At 39.8% G+C, this 18,246-nt stretch overlaps 1 protein-coding gene across 1 annotated transcript in view; it reads left to right on the top strand.

Moving 5' to 3' along the window:
- LOC308392033 (sterile alpha motif domain-containing protein 3-like) overlaps positions 1-18,246 on the top strand; it is a 63,609-nt gene that overhangs the window by 19,061 nt on the left and 26,302 nt on the right. Inside the window, exon 2 of the mRNA XM_080874876.1 lies at positions 14,526-14,752. The gene's annotated coding sequence lies outside the window, so the exon portion shown is untranslated. The remainder of the gene's footprint in view (positions 1-14,525; positions 14,753-18,246) is intronic.

Raw genomic sequence — 18,246 nt, 5'->3', positions numbered from 1 at the left:
AAAATTCAAAGGCTAAAAACTGCCTTATCTGTACTGCAGAATCTTTGAGGATGGTTTGTGTCTTCAAAGACAGCTGCAAAACACAGCCTGTCTGATTTGGTCTAATAAGCTCTTCCATCATTCTTGCACGCTGGTCTTCTCAGAGTGAGGTGTTGGTTGAATAGTAAAAAAAGCACAGAGGCAGCTGAGAGGAAACACAATCAGGTTCACTGGAACATTTTACTATCAGTAAAGCGGATCCGATGTTTGTGTGCAGGCATCAGGGCTATAGAGTACAAAGAAAAGACCCGAGTTTCTAGAACAAGATACCAAAAGCTGCTTGGAGGAGACAGTTTTCTGTGAGTTATGCCTTGATCCGATCACTGCAACAAATCCAAATAAAGGAGAGATTTATATTGTCTTTAAGTCTTCCTGAGTCTTTTAAAGCTGCTGTAACTGAGCTTTTTATAACAGTATATCAAGTGACAGTGAGAACGGTGTTGTTTTTTATTTTTATGTGAAACCTCTGCTTCCCCCCAGCTTTATGAAGCTTTATAAAAGCTGACAGTTCAGCGATCCAACTTGCAACGTTACTGTCAGGGGCTCATGTTTTCTACAAAAACCTGAAACTGTAATCGAGATACTGCGGAGTTTGAATTCTGGGAGTAAACACTGTGAATATCACCATTTCAACCACATGTGGACGGGAGGGTTAGAGCTGTGGAGTCATCAGCTAATGCTTAAACTTACCTGTCTTGGTTAGACTGAACACTGAACATGAAACAATTATGGGGTCACACCTCTAATAATGACATCCAATCCAATAGCTTTAAAGTTATTTTACTATAAAGTACTTCAACAGGTTTGTTGTGCAGTGAAAATAAGTGCAAAGGGAAGGTTATACGCCCTTGTGAAACCCATTTAAAAATAGTTCACATCATTTTAAATATAATAAATTTTTTCAATTATTTTTATTTATGCTAATATAGTACACATGAAGCATTTATTTCATTATTTAGTAAAAGTAGTTTAAATGCCTATTTTGTTTTTTAAAAGAAACATTTTTTTATTCAGAAACACTGTACAAATTGTTCAAACTCAAATTGTTATATATAAACGGTTACATCCTGTTGCTATGACGTACATAACAAAGTCATAATTTTCCCCAATATAAACAAAGGCAGTAGGGCATAGTTTTAAAGATTACAGATCTTTTATGAACGTTTGGCCTTATTTGATCTTGAAGAAGCGGTCCAAAGTAATCGGATATGTAAAACACAAACAATGGCAGCAAGAAACATTTTTATGTATAGACCAGAGATCAGACGTTAATTTTTGAATCTGTATATGGTCATTTCTATATGTTGGCAATAAACGCCACCCTTGTAAGAATCATGGTTTATAAGTTATAGGGATTTTGGTCAGTTTTTAACCAATGAATCATTAAGTTGTAATAATAATAATAATAATAATAATAATAATAATAATACAGATTCCTACATAGGATTCTTATATATACAAAAAAGAAAAACTCAATAAGCATATAATAGGGATATCTTGATTAATCCTATCAATCCTTCTTTTTTGTCTCAAATAACAACTTAAAAAAGAAAAAAACTAGCAAAGACCCTGTGCAGTCATTAGGAAAAAGAAGGGAGATGAGGGCGGTTTTCCCACAGACTTCTATAAAACTGGAAGCAAAGCAAAGCATGAAATTCCCCCCACTGGTTATTGCAAAGAACAGGTATAGGGAACTTCACTTTTCAGACACTAATTCTAATTTTTGTGCTTTCAGTGTATTACAGTCAGAAGAAACCTGAAGTGAAGATTAAGGCTCCAGTCACACAGGGATAGAGACCAGTTGGTGACTGCCAGCAAAGCACCAGTTGCTAGGAAAAAATAAGTATTCCCCTGCCAAATGCGAATGGTTGCTGGAAGTGGATAGTACAGTAATTGCTTTTAAATCAACTCCTAAAGGCCCCTCCAAATGCTTAGAAACCAGTCTGTGCACCCCTGGAAACCACAGGTCGCTAGGGAATAACATGTATGCAGTAGTAAGGGAAGACTGTTACTTTGAAGGCAAACAGTCTCTGTTTCTGGCTCATGTGTGACTTTTCAAGTTTCACCACCACTCGGTGCTTAGTTAGCAAGTGTCTGTAGACATATTTGCATCTTCCATGTGAAATATCTGCAAGCCAGCAAAGCAGTCACAACCCACTTTTGGTGCAGCACCCTGTTTGTGACTGATTTCGTCTAGTGACAGCCAGCAGCATCCAGCAAGCACTCGCCAGCTAGTCAGGCAATGCTTCCCTAGTGATCAGAGGTTACCAGAGGGTCTACACCTGTGTGACTGAGGCAAACAGGAGTGGTTGGATAGAGATTCAAACATTAACAAAATCAGATATTTTGTTTTCTGGTGAACAGTTTTAACTAGGCATGAATACACAGCTGACAGAGAAGCACACTCCCACCTTCAGATGGGAGTTTTTCTGCAACTTTCAAAGTTGCAGAAAAACTGCAACTTTGAAACTTGTGTCATGTGTAGCCAGTATTGTGTGACAGATGCCAGGCACCATGTTTGTTCATTGATTTGTGAAAAAAAGAGACTGATACGATATTTTAAAAAATGCTTACAATATGTTTCTTTAACAAATTTTGCTTCAGTGTTCAAAACTCATCGTGTCTTCTTTTGTTTTCTCTCCATAAATTTTGTTCACGTTTAACCCTTCTTCATTTCCCGTCTCTGTGTACATCGCACTACATTTACTGGTGAGTTTGTACACATCCACACACAGATAAAAACCTATAATTAGAGTCCTCCAAATTTCTCATATATGTCCCTCAGGTACAGCAGAGAGGTTGATCTGCTATCTAAAGGCCCCTGCAGGTTTGGAGTGTAGACTTCTCCGTGACCTAAATGTGCTGGCTGGAAATGAAGCAGATAACTCCAGATGGTTGACCGTACCTCTCTCCTCTATCTGTGTAAACACAGACTGCGCAGATGCACGCTGCCCTCCCATGAAATCTACTGTTACTGAAATAGATCCAGGCTTAGGCAATATAGTCTCACAGAGTAGCAGACACGTGAGAGGTGCAACATTGTGCACAAGCAACAGTAGTACAAACAGAAGTAAATGCTTCCTTAGACATGGAAGAGTTAGAAGGTGTACAACAATCTTCTTTTGACAGTAGACCGGACTGAACTGAATTTTACGCATTAACAGTGGAAAAAGTGAGAACAGCTGATTTAAATCAGTGATCAGCATATGGAGCGCTGAGGGCAACCTGCTGCTGTGACCCAAGACAACAGGTCACATTGAAAGAGAGAACATCCGGGTTTTGAAATAATAATCTTTGGTCAATATTTAATAATAATGATGATCATTGATCAAGATGATGATGCACTTCATGCGTTTTCATCTGGAAATACATTTCTGCAGTGTGTTTCTGGGCTCTGCATTTTCTGCCAAGAGCTCAAATGCTTGCAATAGCATGCGGGGATTTAACTAGCTTTGAATGTCTGCACACCCTTTGTGGTGAGTCACGTTCATGTGACCGAGCTATGCTTGGAATTTAGGTTTCATTTGTGTTCTTGTTTAGGCCTCTTTTTTCCCCCCTCAGGTCCACCCAGTTCACAGGTTGACTGATTATAGAAAAGCATATGACCGTCTAACAAAGGCCTTTTTCCATCACTGCTGCCAAAACGCTTACACAGCAGCACATTTCACTGGCTGCAAGTGCAAATGAGACACTCAAAGCAAAATAAATAAGTTAATTAATTAAAACAAATAGATAATAAAAATGTATCATAATATAACAAATAATAAAAGCAGTGTGATCACATAATCTATGCATATTTTTTTTCTAAAACTGTCTGGATAAAACAACTGAAAAGGGAAGTAAGTAAGTAATCCAGGTGCTTCTGAGCATGTCGGTTATCATTGGATAATAAAAGTGATCAAAGACCTTAAAACATAACATGATGACAAATTGAAATTGTTGGGCCGGATTATTAGAAGTAATTGAACATGATTTATTGATATACATAATTCAATTAAGGTGTTTGGCGATTAGACGCCGATGGCCCGTCACAGCAGAACGTAATCCCAGCAGTGAGGTAGTAGAGATGAGGATGGAGGAGCCTTAGTAACAAGGTGGAGGTGGAGATGGAGAGGATGTAAGTTGCATGTAGGGAGAATGACAGATGAACAGTGAGATTCAAAGTATGTGGAGTGGAGGCTGATTAGCTTAAAGGAGAAAGATGATTGGACTACACCAGTGATGTCACAATGAGCTTGAAAGCTTAGATTAGCAGACAGGGAAGCAGACAGATGTGTGACTGCAAATCTTCCTCACTGAGCTTACACATAAGCTTCACTACATAATGCTAATGTTCATGACATTGTAACACCATTGCTTTGTGTTTGGAAAACAACTACACCATGCAGCATTGCAGTAACACTATAGAACAACATAATCATGATGTATTTTATTAATGGGACTGTACAGTTGTATCAGAGTAGGGGTCATTTTATAATCCGGAACAGAAGTGTAACGTATACGCAACCCTATTTCACATGTTTAATGTTGCCACAAAGGAGCCCTGGTGTTACTTATTTTTAAATGTTTTTTGACCACTACAAAAAAAGACCAATAAACCAACAGAGGGTGCCCACATTGCATTGCCCCAAATATACTTTATTTGTAATGTTCATGAGCATCATTGACAAATTATATTTTGCTATTTATGAATATTCCCACACCAATATTTTTATTTTTGTTCCCTGCTAGGGTACCTCAGCATGTGTCACAGATCAAACGTTCATATAATGGGTTCATATAATTGGTTTAAGAGGTTTTGAGGACCGACTGAAGACTACTCTCTCTTTAATACTTGATCAGCAGGTGGGTGGAGCCGAGACTCCTGAATGCTGCTGTTTTACATCTAATCCCCGACAGGTCACGGGTCTTTTGGCAGCAAGAAGGAAACCTACACAGCATTAAGCATGTGGTTTTAATGCTGCGGCTGACTGGTGTCACTGTTCACACTGTTCCCTCTTGTGCATAATGATTTCATTATGCATTCACACAAAGGCACTCACCAAAAAACAAAACAAAACAATGAAGCCTCCTTGCAAGAGCTGGATGAGGTGATACTTCTGCAATACTAGAACTGATGAAATAAACATGAAGGACTCCCACAGGACACCAAAGAGAGTCTGAGGCAACAGCATCTGTTCGACAGGCACACAACATGAATACTCACGGAGACACACAAACACACTAGAGATTGACAAATGCTAACAGGCTCAAATAAAACATCAACTCCTGCTGCTCACTAACCTGTAATAGTAACCGGGTAGTCAGTAAATTTTGATGTGAATATTGTACACTTTCAATACAACTGCATGAGTTTAAAATACCAAGGATGGGTGAGGAGCGAGCGTAATGCATGCCTAACTCACCAAATGCCTTTATTTCTATTATCTTTTTTTTATGCTGAAGTTTTGCTGTGTCTGAAAGTGACCAGGACTTTAACGGTGTCTCCTTTAATGAATTGTGCAGGTGAAACAGGAGACTCACAACTATCACCTTACTACCATCACCCACTGGAATACAGTTTCAGACGTGCTTTTTTAAATTTTAACCTTGCATGAAAAAACAACACTGGTAGAATATCACTTACTATAAATGAGGTCCTTCACTTGGCACTTATGCAATATCAGTACAAAAGCACAAAAAACAAAAAAAAAACCCACTGAAAAACCAACATTTTTAATGTGGCAAAAAGAAACAAGCACACAGATAAAACTGTTATTGCTGCAGAGACGTTTGATCTTTTGACTAAATAGCAATCCAGCCCATGCTCATCGAAAGGCGTGAAAACAGCAGCTGTTGAAGTCAAAACAGAGGAATGACATGTGAGATGTTGACAAGTCGTGCTGTTTGCCATGTGACCCACTTTTCTATTTGCCACAGGTGATTTATTCATCCTTCATTTCAAGTCCAAGTCTTTACATGAGGAGTTTGCATTATATTATCTACACCCCTCCCCTCTAAATCTTAATGAAGTCAGGCTTTCTTCTCGGTTGGCCACGTCTCACATTAATCAACTTTCCGTGCTGCTTATAAATACAGCCACTGTGCACGACAGCCTCCAGAATTTAATCTACAGCGAAGCAGTAAATGAAATGCCCTTCACAGCCGGTGTGACAGCGCCGTCTGCTATATGTGTTGCGCTCCTTGCCTTGAACTGCGGAGCCCTGAGAAGCGTCACTCAGCTGGAATGGGTATGCTGGGACAAGGTCACAAGATCAAACAAGCACATCTTGTCGAATGGCCACACGTTAAAGTGCTTCAAGTGAGAGCCAGAGGCTGATGAGAGTTTGAGAAAGTCATGGAGGCAAGTGCCTCCTTCCGCCTCCTGGTTCTTGCAAACTGCCTCAGCAGAAGTGCACCTAATGCAGGTGTTGTCGACCCATTTAAAAATAAGGAAACAGCCAAGGGCAAAGAGTGACCACGCCGTGGGCAGCCATTATTGTAAATTTGCTCTGAATTATACTGTCAATCTCTTGGTTTACTTTGTCAGCCAGGGTGTCAGACTACTCTGTAAGTGAAGTAGGTTGTGTTTGAACCTAATTTGTCCTCAGGAGAACTGCAACGAGCTCAGTTTGGTTAGTGGGACTCTCTCCATCACCATATCTCACCTTGCTGTAGAGTCAATTATAGCACTAGTCTGCCTGGCTGCCTGTAATTATTTACTGATCTGGTCAGCTGAGCCTTCAAGTTAAAATGGGCATGTGTAAAAGGGGACTTTAAGTATAGGAAGCGTAGAGCTGAGCAGAGGTTATTCCTGGGGTTATTATTGGAGAGGAAGGTCATGTGTCTTTGGAGCTCATTGTGCTGCATGCCCTAAGGTTTCAGATAGTGCTGTGAAATACTACAAATTTTTGTATCCAATTCCCAGTTTGAATAAAAAGCCAGCATTGCTAATACCAATACTTTTAAGCTATAAAGTAGTGTGATTTTTACTCGCCAGATAATTACAAAAAACCTCCACACTTTACAGTTTTTTATGCATTTTGAATCTTTTCTAATATCAGTGTTTGTATCGATGCTATCGATATTCGGGTCGATCTACTCGCCTCTACTTCCAGCTGCAAAAATCAGACCATCAGAGATGCGCTGAAAATTTGATAACAGGGCAGTGAAGAGCAATGATTTGTTTCCTCTGGGAGACCTAAAGAAATCCACTGTCATGTCATTTGCAGGACTTTGGTAAAAGAAATTGATTTTGGCAACATCAAAAGCCTAAATGAAGGCAGACACATTCATCCACACAGTAACCGCCCTCTGGTCAGGCTGTCAGCATCAGTCACTGAATGCAGTATTTTCATAGGCTGCGGTATGTATAGCCAATAATCTAGAGACCGCTGACATCCTGTTGGCAGACAGTCAGGTGGGTTCCCCTCTCAAAAACTCTCTCTCCCCACTTATTCCGCCTCACTCGCTCGCTCATTACAGCTTTATCACAACTATTAATCTCACACAAGTACTTCACTCAGCAAGTCTTATTGTGAGAACCACCTGCACAGAAGCGTGTGTGTGTGTGTGTGTGTGTGTGTGTGTGTGTGTGTGGCTGAACGCAAAGATGGCTCTCTCTCCATTCGAGGAATCAACACTGCCCTATTTTCTTCTTTTTTTGGACCCTTTTCCATTTTCGCCAGTTTTCCCCTGTGCTCTTAACTTTTGTTGACACAGATGTTTGCGCTCTTGCATGTTATGTCCTATTCATGTTTCACCAGCTACCCTTGTAACCTGATAAGTTTGCAAATCTTTGTTAACTGATATGTCGGCGTGAGAGTCTGATAGCGTCTGGCCAGCTGACATTACTTTTCATAACAATCTTTTTCATTGGACGTGCGGACGAGTGATGAAACAAGATATTGCAGTTATTAAACAAACTATCGCTGAGCGTCATCCTTCCATTTAAAATTTAATACCTGACAGCAGCTTTTCTATTTCCTGTCTGCATGAAGAATCCTATGTTTATGTTTTTTGTGCATGCTGGATCTGTGTCTGTTTTTTTTTTTCTTTTAGGTCTATGTTCTTTTTTTTATGATTAACATTTTATTGATTTAAAACGTGATTTAACACGGATAAGACATCGTATCCAGAATGATTCCATACAAATGTCAGGACTGAACCATTGCTTTGTAATAGTCTTCTTTGCGGATGTGAATGCGGCGAACAACATTTTGCATTGTATTTGTTCTAAGGAGATTTTAGGTCTATGTTCTTCATCCAATTTTTGTTTGGAGGAACACTTTTTAAGATTCCAGCCTTTTTAGGAATAAAGAAAAGCTGTCTTGGTTTAAGTGTGACCAGCATAATTCCTGATTCATCCAGTGGGTTTTCAAAGAGTTTTATAAGACTGAATGTAGCACAGGTTTCTCAAGCCTGGGACGAGCGTGCGATTCTTCAGATTTCGGTTGAAACGCTGAAGTCTGCACTCACATGTTCACAGAACACTTTTGCTGAAGAGACCTTTTTTTAATCAACGCTTGTTTACGCCTACACAGTTTCTTCATGGTTTTCTGCAGAGCCACTTATGCATATGTGAGTTACATTTCACATGCAGAGATAATCAGAAAATATGCTAATGTATGGATGAACGCAAAGCTAAGAGGAAATAAATATGCAGACTGGGATAACATGTACACATGCAGCAATGAGCAGCGTCAAGGCGGCCTATGGTAAAGGTCTGTGTGCATTGAGTGCTGACCCCCCCCCCCCCCCCCTTTCCAAAAAGGGGAAAAAGTTCGACTTTTTGTTGAGTTTCAGGGAGACGACACAGAGGCCGAAGGTGCTTTAAGCTGCATCAGCTCACAGATGATAGTTGAGTGGCTGTTGCATCAGATTAAGTCTACTTTGTGCCACTCACTGTTGGCGGGCTTTAGTCAGCGTGTTACACCAGCATGTTAATGCTGCATGAGTAACGGTGTTTGAAAAACCTATCCATACAGACCTGCTGAAAGAACACTTCTACACACAGGTATCTGCACTCTTTTGTCCAGTGACCTTATGTTAACCGTCTAAATTGTTATTAAAGTGAAGCACCCAGACACAAAGCAAGAACCTCATCATATCATATTTTTTTGTTTCACAGCTCCACTCATTTGACAAAAGTTTAATTTTGTTCACAAATACATTACAGTTACAATTATGTCTCTTCAAAGGTTCTTCAGTTATTGGTTAACCAGGCGAATAAAAAGAACAAAAAAACATCAAATAAACCTGCTGTTTTCTTGTGGTACTTGCGCTACAGTCAGCTGATTCACTTTGAGTGGTCTACAGCAGTGATATGGACATTACTTTGACTTTTATTCAACAAAAGAACAAGATAGTGATGGCAAAGTGCAAAAAGCATCCAGGACATAAACACTGGGATTAAACTACTAACACAACTTTGCACAACAACTCTTTGCAAACATCTTCACAGACAGCATGCTAATGGAAAGCGAGCCAAAACGCCAGAATGATGTTAAAGCGGAGTGTGTGGCGACCTCAGCCCAGCAGCCAGACCCTGAACTTCAACAGGTAACAAAGGCAGTGAAAAGCAGTCAGGCTGCAGACTGGGCCTGTGTGTACTTGGTATTGGATCAACATTTGCAGTATTGCACAGCACTAGAAACCTGACCAGACACTAGGGCTGGGTATCGTCACTGTTTTCTAGAATCGATTCGATTCCGATTTACAAGGTCCCGAATCGATTCGATCCACGATTCAATTCTATTTGATTCTATTCGATTTAAATCTGGGAAATTTTGCCTCAGACAGTCAGGAAAATTATAATTCAGATCAGAACATTTACATATTTTTGTATCTATAACAAGGAAGCTGACACTCGCAAGACTTTATCAAAGGTGTGAGCATCACAACAGATGCTTCTGTGTCAAAGTAGCTGAAGATAAAACACAGAAAAACATGAAGGTGATTTTCCTGGCCTGGGATTTTATAAAAATATTCTGCAGTACATCAAAAACAAAAGTAAACCATTAATCAACATATGAACATTACCTCTGAAGTTACAGCGGTTTTATTAGAGACACGGCTAAGCGTTTTGCATTTTGCATAATTTTAAAAAGTTTACATTTGTTCAGAAGCCCATTGAACAGCAGAAATGAGGTTTTCTTTTCGGAAGTAAAAGGAAAGAAACAGCAGCCGACAGCGCTGTAAACAACGGTAGACTTGTGGGTAACAAGCAAGCAAATAATGCAGAAAACAGATTTTTAGACGGGAAACTGTTCTTGAAGTACAGAGAGAGAGAGAGAGAGAGAGAGAGAGCTGTGCATGAAGTGTGGTGGAAGCAAAACAGCAAAAGTCAGAGGGAATTCATGACGATGTTTATGTGAAGCGTAGTTTGGATCTTCTTTTGCTGCTGGTTCGGTCAATATTGTTTGGAGAGAGATCAAAACTAACAGCTTTAGAATCAGCGCAAAAAGGGCGTAAACACAAAGCGCGGACCCGCCGAAACATCAGAATCAGCGAGCTCTCGGCTTTCAGCCCCGACCGTGTCCGTGCCGTCGGGTGAGAAAGGCGACATCTCACTGATTCTGATCCGTCGGCAGGTCCGCACTTTGTGTTTACGTCTTTGTGCAGAATCCGTGTTCCTGCTCTCATTTACTGTTTTAGCTGTTTGGTGGTTGTTGAGATTTTGTGAGGTTTCACCTGAGATTCTGGTGTTTCGGGCAAAATCGATTCAGGATTTTAATGAATCGATATCACGTTATCCAAGCCAGAATCAATTTTAATCGATAAATCGATTATCAAAACCCACCCCTACTAGACACTTCTGCACTGATAAGTAGTGAATTCTGCTAATGATATCATAATGACTTGTGTGCTGTAGTAATTGAAATTCTTTCTGTGTGTGTGTGTGTGTTTCTTGTTTCTAATTTTCTGGTTTTGAATACACCTCTAGCTCAGACATTTGCACATTTAAATGAAATCCACTGACAATGACACGGCACAACACTAGCTAGAAAAAAATACATAAATCAGGAACGGGCACCACTGAGGTTTGTCTCATTACTGACCAAGTATAAAACTTCATGCACACATCCACCTGTGCATTCCTGTTTGTGTGTCTTTCAATCCACCAGCAGACGTTTAAATCTGATCCTTACACTGCTGCTGTTTGAGCGCACTCCGTGACCCCCTGTCCCACGCTAGGCACCCTGTCGGTGGGACAAAGAGCACGTTGTTATATGCGAGGCTTTAGATCTGTAATTACCCCAATCTACTCTGTAGGAAGCTCCATAAACACACAAACAGATACCTATCTGCACCTGAGAGGAAAAGCCAGCACATAAAAATGGGTGATAGCAAAATCTAAGTAAACTATCTGCAAGTACAGAAGTTCTTAGGAGACAAGAAACAAAGTTTTTTTTTTCCAGTTACATGCAAATTATGTGCTTCATTAATTCTTAACTCATGAGAAGATCTATTCTCAGGAATTAAACTGCTCCCACTGAGGAATCTAGGTTATAATTGTGTGCCTGCTGGCTGTAGGATCCTGATATTTGCCTTGAAATTTACATATTGAGCATTCCATGAAAATTGGTGACCTTTTCCTTTTTGACCCTCAGGGTAATAGTTTATGTTTGAAATTCACATATGAGAGGAAGGGCAATGTGGGGTAAGAGGGAGAAAGCAGGTGTAAGAATAACATTTAAAGAGTGGTGGGTATGCAGTAAAACTGCCACAGCAATAAATCACTGCTTTAGTGGAAATAATTGATGATAGCTATTTGTGTGCGCGTGTGTGTGTGTGTGGCTTTTTTTTCACACGGTGATTAACACACAAAGGTTTAGTGCGGCATTAAATAACCAGTAGGATCTTTAAAAAGAAAGAACTTGTGCTGCTTAACAAAGAAAACATGATGATGAACGAAGCGTGGGAGACGAAACCTAATTCACATAAAGACACGTCGTCTAAATGAGCAGTCTGACAAAGCTGGATCAACCAGTTGATATTGGCATCAAACGAGTTGCCAAACGTTAACACACCAAGACGGAACAAAACAACAACCGCATTCACACACATACATGACATAGCTTATTTTCAGAGCATTCAGAACAGATGATTGTTGTTGCCGAAACATGCTCTCACATCCACGAAAATACTTATGACCTCTGGGAAGGATTTGCATTGAAGAGATCAAGGTTTCAAGACACAGCCTGGGGCACAAGGATTTTCTCAGTTCCAAGCTCTCATTCTTCTCTAATCATTTCTTTCACACTCTGCTTTATGTGTGGGCTCGGACAGTGTAAATCATGCTACATGTATTTTAACTGGTTTAAAAAACAGAGCTTAGGGAAGGAAGATTATAGGTTTTGAATATAATTGTGTCACATACTGTGAACTGTTCTGAAAACTGAATTTAGCAATGCTAATATTAATGCATTTTATTCGAGATTTGGCCAAACTAATTGTTAAAAGGCCTGATTATCATTATTACTATTAATACTTATTATTAACGACTGGCTCTTGTTCACAGTGTGGAAGAGAGTGGGTCTTTCTTCCTCTCCTCACCCCCAGCCGGTCACCGCAGATGTCCCTGAGCCTGGTTCTGCCAGAGGTTTCTTCCTGTTAAAAGACAGATTTTTCTTCCCACTGTCACCAACTGCTTAGTCATAGTAGGACATCTAATAGGTGGGATTTTCTTTGTAGTATTATAGGGTCTTTACCTATATCTTTACAATATGAAGCACGTTGAGGCGACTGTTGCGATGAGGTACTATATAAAAAACATTTAACTGAATTGAAATACAGACAGTTGTGTCTTTTCAGCTATTTGGATACAAAACTAAACAATAGCTGTCAAGATATGATACCGAAATGCAAAACTGTTACCAAGAGCATACTTACTGGCCACTTTATTAGGTACACCTGTTCAACTTCATGTTAATACAAACATCTAATCAGCCTATCACGTGGCAGAAACTCAGTACACACCTGCTTAAGTCCGCGGCAAGCATCAGAATCGGGGAGAAAGGTGATTTTGAGTGACTTTGAATGTGCCATACAGGCTGGTCTCAGTATTTCAGAAGGTGCTGGTCTACTGGGATTTTATATGTGAAGTTGTCTTGTCGATTGCAGAGGTCAGAGGAGGATGGCCAGACTTCCTCAAGCAAATACGAAAGCAACACTTGTTACCGTACCATCTCTGAACATGCAAAATGGCAAACCTTGAAGCAGATGGGATACAGCAGCAGAAGAGCACACTGGTTGCCACTCCTCTCAGCTAAGGACAGGAAACTGAAGCTACAGTTAACACAGGTTCACCAGAACTGAACAATAGAAGATGGAAAAACCATCGCTTGAGTCTCGATTTCTGCTGTAGCATTCAGGTAGTAGGATCAGAATTTAGCATAAACATAAAGTATGGCCCCATTCTCCAATGTCACAAAGGTCAAATTATTTCAAACTGGTTTCTTGAACAATGAGTTCAGTGTACTCAAATGGCCATCACAATCCCCAGATATCAGTCCAATTGAGTGCTTTTAGGATGTAAAGGAATGGGCAGTTCACATCACAACGTGCAGCCAACAAGTCTGCAGCCACTGTGTCATGCTATCTTGTCAGTATGAACCAAAAGCTCTGAGAAATGTTTCCATTCCTACAGACACATGCTATAACTATGGCTATGACGTTATCTACAGTAGATTTCTGCACCAGCAGCAGATGTAGGCATTGCTTGCAACACAGAGATAAGGAATGAATTTAGAGAGTAATTAAAATGTACTTTACTGTACTTTTATCCTTAAGTTTGTGCTGTGTTAAGTCATGTTTTATTAAATAAAGCAAATTGATGGGCTTTCATAGCTTTTTCACTGCAGAACTTTTTGCTAAATAGCCTAACCAACTGCATTACAGTCCATCATTCATTGCTTTATTGTCAGTGTCATTGTCATGGTTCCTGTCTTTGTTCTTTTCCCACCCTCTGTATTGTCTGATAAGGTTCACTTGTGCCTTACTTTACTTTTTCCGTGTGTGTGTGTGTGTGTGTGTGTGTGTGTGTGTGTGTGTGTGTGTGTGTGTGTGTGTGTGTGTGTGTGTGTGTGTGTGTGTGTGCCTTACCTCAGTTTGTTTTCACACAAGCACCACATACCTGAGCTTTTCTAGACAGAGCTATATATGAGAGCATTGTTCAGTGGAATGAAAAGGCATGCTCATGCATAAAAAAAAGTTTTTTGCACGATTCTGCAGCAGCATTGCATATGCTGTGAGAGACGTTGTGCACCTTGAATCTATGGTTTTAATTCCTGTTAAGTGTGTTATAATAAAGATGAAGGTGTATATTCATCAGTAAGTTCTGTATGCATTAACTGATCATTTGTGTTAATTGACAAACATTGAGTGTGACGAGGTTCATTTGTTTCTATAATTTTTTTTAGTGATATTTCCACTTTCCTTCATCCTGCTCCTTCTTCTGCTCAGATTTGATCCGGAATGATAAATCACTGCATCTCTCCACACAGCTGCATCGTCAATCCACTCAGATTCTTCACAGCAACGCCCTCTGACCTCGGAAATTGGTCAAGTTGCAAGCACAGAGTGACTGATCCTCCCGCAGCACTGAATCACCCCATCCTTCACGTCTTGATGTGGAAGCCCAGCTTAGTTGAAGTGCCCTCCCACATTAGCATTCCTTGACTGGACTTAACATTGAGTCAAGCTCCAGAGCGCAAGTTCAACCCTGTTCAAGGTAAACGAAAACACACACAGGCTGCATTCCGAAACATGAGGTTATATCACACCTACCCAATGCCACAAGTGCTTTCATTGTATTTATGAAGATGAATAATCACATGTGTTTATTTGAAACCAGTTTTTTTTTTAGGAATTATCATCTTTTATGGAGAAATACTTCGTAAATTCACAGTTCACAAGCTCACTGAAAGAATTATTTTAGTATATAATAAAGTACAAGATGATGATTTGAATGTGGGAATATGGCGAGATGTTTACAGCGTGGCAAGGCTCTGACCCTGCAGCGGTGAAGTTTTTGACCTGCCGACATTCCTGCAGAAAGTAGAGATGGCGAGAAACATAAACAAAGGAGAGGTGAAAATTTGCAACAGATAGACAGATCATCCCTTGGAAAGAAAAAGAGCGAGGGGACAGACGGGGTTGCGGAGTAATGCACAGAGCTGGCAATGTGAGCGTGAGGTAGTTATGTGAGTGCTGACATTCAGGAGAGGCAGGCGTTGCACAAGGCTTCACTGTTAGAGGGCAAGACGAAGGGCTATAGCAGCTGTCTGCCCAGGCAGGCTGCGCTTCGCCTGCCTCCCCAGCTGTCAGAGCCTGGAGAAATGGTCAATTCACATGCAGGACATTGGGCCAGTGTTCAAGGACTGATGGGACATCACAACTTGCAGCACATATACAGAAAGGTGTGTGTTCTTGAAACGTATAGTAAAGCAGCACAAAGAAACTCTTAAAAGCAAATGCATATGCAGTCGCAGAAATGCATACCTTTTATTCCATATATTTCAAATTCTGCATCAGAATACTGAACTGGATCCCTAATGGTTTACAAGCTAACAAAAATGATGCCTGTTTTTAGAAATGTGTCTCTTAAATCAAAGATATCAAACCTCAGAAAAACCTTGTCTGCTTACAGCAATATTACCCTAACCTAACAGTGTAGCAATAAGAGTATATATAGATATGTATATAATAAAGTATATATAGTATGGATTAGACCTTATGTTACTAAAGCATGTTCAATTCATAACAATTAATACAGAACACATCTTCATAATCAAAGGTCTTTGTGTATGTGTAGGTATAGCATAGATATTTGTGTATATTTCTGAGTTTTCAGGTAAATAGTAAAATGATGTGACATGAAAAATTTTGCAAATTCATAGAACTTATAACTTCATGTGCTGTAGTTTTGGATTTAAGGCTTATTGAATTTTTTAAACTTTTTTTTTTTTTTTTTTACAAATTTTTCAAAATAACTTCTTTCTGACATATTTCATAAAGACACTCATAGTACAGATGCCGTCACAAAAATCAAGTGAACTTGAACTCTAGACAGTTTGACTGAAAGTCCTAGATCAGATGATGAATCTTTAAGATAAATGAAATTCTGATTTTTTTTTCCTTCTACAAAAAGTCCTCAAGCCTAATTTTTTTTAAAGAATTTTTTTTATCCGTGACAGTTCTCAAGAATTGCACCCAGACTCTTGTAAGTCTTGACAGGCGGCACTGTGGTGATATAAACAGTGATAGAGAGCAAAGACTTGCTTGTCAGTAAAGGAACTGCTGCTAAGCCTTGTCAAGACTTAGCTTGAGGTGCAGGGCAGATCTCCAGCTGGAGGTCCCGACCAGAGAAGCATCAAGCTGTGTTTAAAAAAAGGAAAGGAAAAGAAGAGTTGGGTGTCGTTGGCATAAAAATTATTATTGAAGACAAGGACTATGATGGCGGTGCTCACATGTGCACAGAAGAGACAAATCAAAAGGAACCCTGTGGAGAATTTGCCACGGTGAATACAGAAATCCTTTCCACAATCCCTGATAAGAGGATCAGTTTGGTGGAATGGAGTGTGGGAGAAGCAGAAACAGAGGAGCTGTGATAGAAACAGAAAGATGCTAGATATCATTTGAAATTTAAAATTTCTAAGGGGTTTTCTTTACTTCTGATAAAACTCAAGAAATACCAAAGATTGTTCAGCTGATTTGCAAACGTGGAGATGATCAAATGACAAGACAAAATCTGAATGTGGAGCCATGCATAGACACTGAATTATATGAGAGAAAAAAAAAAGAAAAAAGCAAATTCAACCAAAAACGGCTAATGCCAGTGCCAAATATTGAAAATATTTTAAACAATCTAAGAACAAAGATCTGAATCTTCGATCACACACGACTTTCTCTGCAGACCATGAAATCCAGCAGACTGTAACTCAAAGACTTGTTCCTTGGGCCTAAGTCATCATCCAAAATCACATTCATTACAGGCTCATCATTGTGGCTCAAGAGTTGAGAGTTCGCCTTGTAATCGGAAGGTTGCCGGTACGAGCCCGGCTTGGACAGTCTTGGTCATTGTGTCCTTGGGCAAGACACTTCACCCATTGCCTACTGGTCAGAGGGCCCGGTGGCGCCAGTGTCCGGCAGCCTCGCCTCTGTCAGTGCACCCCAGGGTGGCTGTGGCTACAATGTAGCTTGCCATCACCAGTGTGTGGATGACTGGTTGTGTAAAACACTTTGGGGTCCTTAGGGACTAGTAAAGTGCTATACAAATACAGGCCATTTACCATTTCTCTATGGAAATAAACATAACATGTTCATTCATTAGACTTTACGCCACATCACACATTCTTTTTAGTCTCACTAGTATCATTAACTGAAACATATGATGGAGAATATTATAATATTTTTATAAAATGAATCTTTTTTTCCCCTCACTGCTGTCTTCAGTAGTGATGAAAGAAGCTGCTCCAGCTTTAAGTGTTTTTATATCATTACCATAGTTTTTCAATCATTCGATCATTTTAGGGACCGTGTTTTTGCATCAGGGAAATGCATTCTAAACATTTTGCACAGAATTTCATGTTGTTTTGTTCCCAGAGAGATCAGGCTTACTTAGATGAAAAGCGCAGCGTGACAAACGTATATTTGGCAGAGCAGCTGAGACAGTAAGTTGTCTATAAACTGTCAAGCAGCCATAACACACACATAACACCATATGCATGATTATATTCACACACTACAAAAATATTATTTGCCTTTATTAACATGAAGCAATAGTTTACATATATAATCAAAGGTTTATTTATTCAAATACCGTATTTCCCGGACTACAAAGCGCACCTAAATATTAGCCGCACAAGCTAAAATCAGGGGAAAATCCTGTTTTGTACATACATTAGCCGCACCTGACCAAAAGCCGCAGGTGTTTCAATGTTGACTTATCATATGTAAGAGAATATGCACAAAGGGAATTGTCAGGAAAGAGATGGCTGTTTGGAGACATCACTTTTATTAATATTTTGAAAAACAAGTTATGGGTACATATTTGCACATGTAGTACATAACAGTAACCTACAGCACACCAGGAAAATAGATTCGGCCTACCTTTTAGGCTCAGGTGCAGTGACACAGCTTTAACAAGAAGAAAAGTCAGTCATTCACCACCATCTTTCTCTTCTTCCTACGCACTAAAACCACCAAAGTCCTCTTCTCCAGTGT

The sequence above is a fragment of the Rhamphochromis sp. 'chilingali' genome (genome assembly GCF_963969265.1).
Source record: "Rhamphochromis sp. 'chilingali' genome assembly, chromosome: 2".
In the NCBI taxonomy this organism is placed as follows: Eukaryota; Metazoa; Chordata; class Actinopteri; order Cichliformes; family Cichlidae; genus Rhamphochromis; species Rhamphochromis sp. 'chilingali'.
Note: the sequence above shows the minus strand (reverse complement) of the source record. Positions and strands in the feature narration are given on the sequence as shown.